The 5,513-nt window shown below is 43.5% G+C and overlaps 1 pseudogene across 1 annotated transcript; it reads right to left on the bottom strand.

Annotated features, from left to right (window-relative positions):
* Positions 1 to 882: 882 nt before the first annotated feature.
* Positions 883 to 1,425, bottom strand: LOC308417623 (large ribosomal subunit protein uL11-like; annotated as a pseudogene). Its single transcript has one exon. The product of its transcript is annotated as a large ribosomal subunit protein uL11-like (transcript).
* Between the last annotated feature and the right edge of the window lie 4,088 nt (positions 1,426 to 5,513).

Genomic DNA, 5,513 nt, shown 5'->3' with positions numbered 1-5,513 from the left:
TCGCTCTGGTCAATGGTTGGCCCAGAGCCACCTCTATATACAGCTATAGAGAAGCACATGCACAGCCAACTCTTCAGGTCGTCTTTTCCAGGTGTAATGAGCATTCTGTAACCCTCAGTCCACAGAAGCCAGCACGCACCTGTCCTAAATGGTACTCACCATTCTGATTGAGAATTAAGGACAAACCTTAAGACTGGCTGCCAGATGTCAAGTCCTCCGTGTTAGCAACAGTCTTTCCCTCAGCAGATCTTGACTATCTGCCCATATCTGAGAAGCTACACCAGCCCTCAGGAAGGTGGCGGACCAAGGGAAGCCAGGGAAAATGTGCAGTGGTGAGAGGAAACTACCTGGCTTACACCATTAGCCAGTCTAAGCCTTGAAGGCAGCACACCTGACAAGCCTGAAATCAATGTTGGTGGAAGTTGGTATCAACAAGATAACACATTTGGAAATAATATGCAACTCAAATTTTACAAACATCATTTAGTCACTGTTTCTGCCAGGAAATACCAGAACACCCACACGAGGAATGTTCCTTTGTTCACTCCCCTCTACATTCCAGCATTTTCTTTTACCTTTTCTGCCTTTCTTCCCCATTCCTCTTTTCAATTCCCTCCTTTACTTAACAGATATTTACTATGCTTCCATCATAGACCAGATACACTCACTACACTGTTCAGTATGGGAGTCTTTAGCCACTAGAAATGACACCATTCAAAAGCAAGATGTGTTACAAGTATAAAATTACAACAGGTTTGGAAGACTTAACACAAAGGTATATGAATTATCTATATAATTCATTTACTGATTGCATGTTTGCACGACAGTTATATAATTGTTGAAATTAATGTTGTCGCTTTCTCCTTACTGTCTTTTAATGTATCAACCAGGAAGAAAAATCTTTATCAAGATAAGTTTTTTATTGAAATAATTTCTTGTTGCTTCTGAACTAACTGGGCACTCCACTGCACCACTGTTGATGTCATCTGTGACGTCATGAGGGTGGCGGCCATCCACATTGCAGCCCACAGACTGTGCAGTCCCCAGGATCTCCTTGATAGTTCCAGAAATCTCTGTCCAAGGACCGGTGTCACATCAGCTGGGCAATGTTGACAATCTCATCAAAAGTGATGTTTCCACTGTTTGATATTTTTCTGCTTCTTCCTGTCTCTTGGTGGCTCCTTCGAGGCTTTGATGATCAGGGCAGAGGCGAGGGCACCACTCTGGGCCTGTCTGTTCTGTACGGTCAGTTTCACTGAGGCCTTGCCAGTCCCCGGTAGCCTTGGCAATGTCATCACCGACTTTCTTTGGAGACAGACCAAGAGGACCAATCTTAGGGGCCAAGGCGAATGTGGCGCCGACGTCACCTCCGGTGCACCTCAAGTACATGACTTTGATCTCGTTGGGGTGGAACTTGGGCGGCATGGTGGAGGCAGCTGGTGTCGGATAAACCGGGATTCGGAACAACCAAAGTTTCACCATTGCCTCCTCCTGCCCAAAAGCCAAAAGGCTTAACCAGAAAATTTTAACTATACAGAGGTTGATACTATATACCTAATTATAAGTAAAGCTGAAATTTCTGGTTTCTTTGGAGACTCACTTAGGTTATAATGTTTTGCTGGAGCAAACACTTAATGCAGCTCAGAAGCATTTTGGAGACACATCTTAACAGACTTGTCTGGGTTCCAGCATCCTCCTCCATCATTAAGAGTCTTTATCACTTTCTCTCTACACAAGCAATTAACCCTACCTCTCCCCAGCATCTAATTCCCACATCACACTGTTCTTCCACAAAGAGAGAAACTGGATCAAACTCACAAGCCCAATACCACAGCACTGAAAGACCTTGCTCCTCTGAGGGAGGCAGCCAATGGAAACCCCAGACTGGATGAGAACTAGCGACATGCTTGTTAAATATAAAGTTCCTCATGACTTCAAGACTGTAAAAAATCTCTGCAGGCCATGTCTAATTCAGAGCAAATGGGCTTGTTGGTTTAGCAGCACTTTCCCGCCAAAAAGGCATTCTAAGCATTTGATTCTCTCTCACACTGCATGTGCTAGGGACTTATCGTAACTCTAAACCACAGCATGGCAAAGGTTTCCTTAAACATCTTTCTGCAAAGAAATGAAAGCTTCTAAGAGATTTTCTCATACCTAAAATGGTTATGCTAAGTGTAGCATGTGAGCACAGGGTCTTCCATCTCATGAGCGAGTCGAGTAGAAGAACCATCCCTGTCATGGTTCATTGCTGCTCTCTCAGCTGCTGTGTCATCTGCCATGAAGTACAACCAACTACACAGTCCCACACAAAAGCCGTAGTAATCTCTACCTTTACCCTCACAGGAAACTCAAAGCATTGTAGCATGAATTACTGTATCTATCTTATCAGGGTATTTCTAGTTTTTAAAAGATTTGAGTTTCGTTTACAGATGGGGGGTGAGATATATTTGCCTACATGTAATATGCAAATGAGTGCAGTGCCCACGGAGGCCAGAAGACATCAGAAATCCTTAAACTAGTTAGAGTGAGGTTTCACCTAGGTACTGGGCACCCAGAACCAAACTGGTCTCCTCTGAGAGAGTGGCCAACACTCTCCTTAGCCACTCCTGGGGTGTTTCAAACACCTCCATCTGAACAAGAAGGCAGAGAAGCAAGGGAGCACCTCTGAAATCTCACCAGCCTCCCTACCTGTCAGACCAAACCAATCCCTACACAGCAACAGCACAGTCTAATGCCACAGATACAAAAGGACACAATCTGACTCCAAGTCTCTTACAATCTGACTAAGAAAAAGAAAGGGAAGAAGGGAAGCGGATAAAAACTGCCATTCCCTGAGAACGCACAGCATTGGCCAAGGGTGTGGAGCCCCAGGGGTGCTCTTCTTCTTGTCTGATCCAAAAAGCCCCAGGAAGAAAAGTAATTATTGGAGGAGCAAAGAGTGTTTAAATGAGCAAAAATTTGGGTGCAAAAAATGAGGGTAAACATCATTCCAAAGGCAAGAAACAAGCAATTTAAAAGAGAACGAGGCTCAAATCCTCACTTTGAGATAGGTCTCATCTAAGCCTGGCCTCAAAACTCACTACATAGCTAAAGAGGGCTTTAAACTCCTGACACTACTACACCTTTCAAGAACTGAAATTATGAGCGCAGAGAACCAATTGTAGGATTTACCTGGTGCTGGGGACCAAACCGAGGGTCTCAAGCATATGAGGCAGGTGTTGTACCAGATGACATCTCTTGCCCACACAGGACGTTGTAAAAAGACCTTCCAGCCTGCAGACATTGGGCATTTGAAGCATCCAGCTTTGCCACACTTCTCAGAACACCACCTTGAGCAAGGCACTCTCCTGGACTAGTCTTGGGTCATACCCCACTATGTAGGCACATTTCTTAACTACCTGTACGATGAAGTGGCCACACTAACCACCCTTCAGCATCACACTGCCCGGCAGAATAGCATGAGAAGCACCTAAAGCACTCTAGTAGGTAAGCAGTCACAAGCACCAGCTTTGTTTGGTTTTAAAAGAGCCAAAATGGCAATCTCTGCACAAGTGGTTACAGCTGCTACCAGGGGCACAGATTTTCAAACCAAAATCCCAGTGCCAGTTGTAGGACAGCTCCTCATGAGTTGGTGGCTAGTTAGCCCCTAGAGACTCTTTAACTCCACAGGCTACTGTCAACACTCTAAGTGCCACCAGAACTACACAGTGAGATGCTATTGAACACACTCTATAATGCACATAGATAGAGAGCTTCCTGCTTTCTGGCTAGTGATTACAGCACCAGAAGGTACTACACGGGCAGGTCAGAAAAGATGACTTGTAGCTATAGGCTTTGGGTGGTATAATACTGAACTGCCTGGGAAGATCCAACCAAGACAGTCATGCGTACTTTTGAGTAACAGACTGCTTCCTAATTAGATCCAAGGTCCACCCCATAGGAGGGAACATAAGTTTAGCCCTGGAAAATTAATCAAAAAGGCCTACAGCTAGGGAGCTCACAGGTTCTATGGGATACCACACTACTGATGTCTTGAAAAAAGAGAGTTAAGCAGTCTTCAAAATGTTTATGTTTATAACCACAAATGAGTGAAGCTCTCAGCCTTGGTCAGAGAAGTGCTTCAGCAGTGGATAACAGTCAAATGAAGGCTCATAACCAGTCAAATTGATGAGAGAAAGTGACAGGGAGTACTCAGCCCCAAACATCTCGATCACCTTCTCCAAGGCCCAGAGAACCCTTTGAACAGGGAGAGAAAGCCTGTGAGAGAGATGAGAGAGGTATGCTGACCACTCAGTCTTCTGGATGGGACAGAACCACTGCAATGAAGAAAATACCACAGCTTTGATGCTTACATGATGCCTGTAAAGAAAACAAAAGAGAGGAAGAGAAGGAGGGAAGGAAAAAAGAAAGAATAGGAAGAAAGGTGGAAAGGGTAGGAGGGTGACTAGTTGGAAAAAAGTTGGTAGGATTAGGGGGTGAGAGAGGATAGTGGTGTACTGTATATACAATCTATTGTATACACACTGTGTATACACTGTATTGCCACTGTGTATTGTATACACAATCTATTGTATACACACTGTGTATACACTGTATTGCCACTGTGTATTGTATACACAGTATATTGTATATACACTATGTATACAATGTATCATCACTGTATTGTATATGCACTGTGTATTCAATGTATTGTCACTGTATTATATTCAAACTCTGTATACAATGTATTGTTACTGTGTGTTATATATATACAGTATACATAATCTATTGTATATAAGTATATATACAAGTATACAAGCATGAAAATGTCAAAAAATCATTAAAAAAACAAGAATACATACAAGCTTTGTGACAACTATGAGCCTTTCTGTGGTGAATGCTCCAGCAAATCCAAAGTTCTTGTTTCTATCATGTGCCTGTGCAGCATCTGTCCACAGCTCCTCAGTCCGTTCACTGCTCCCCAGTCACCTGTCCACAGCTCCTCAATCACCTCTCCATATCTCCTGCTGTTTAAATATAGGTCCACTGCTTCCTGCCACCTCTGGCATTAAGTCTTTCTCATTCACTGGTAAATAGCCTTTCTCCTATTCTCTAAACAGCACAATGACCACAGAGCTTCTCTTGTAGCCCTGGGCTCTCTGTTATCCATGGGCCCAGGTACTAGCTCCATATTAACCCATCCTGGTCCTCCCCTGACCATACATTTCACATGGACACTTGATATTTGTTCTTTCAAAAAATTAAAATACTTTTTCCTTTAATTAAGTCAAGAGCAGTAGAGAACATTTAAAGGCTCTAATGTCTCTCAGGGAATTCTTACTAATAAAAATCTTTACCCAGAGAAACCATGAGATTGATGTTACACAGCCCCAATGCAGGCCTTAATTCCTGCAGAGAACAGAAGTGACTGACAGCCACCAACAATGACTCACTTCCCACAGCTGTGGGCAAGCACATCCTTCTCTCTCAACTCTCTAAAGAGGCTCTTAAGTATATTTGCTTAGGCTATTGGT

Source organism: Micromys minutus (assembly GCF_963924665.1).
Source record: "Micromys minutus genome assembly, chromosome: 1".
In the NCBI taxonomy this organism is placed as follows: Eukaryota; Metazoa; Chordata; class Mammalia; order Rodentia; family Muridae; genus Micromys; species Micromys minutus.
This window is presented reverse-complemented; position numbering and strand designations above follow the sequence as displayed.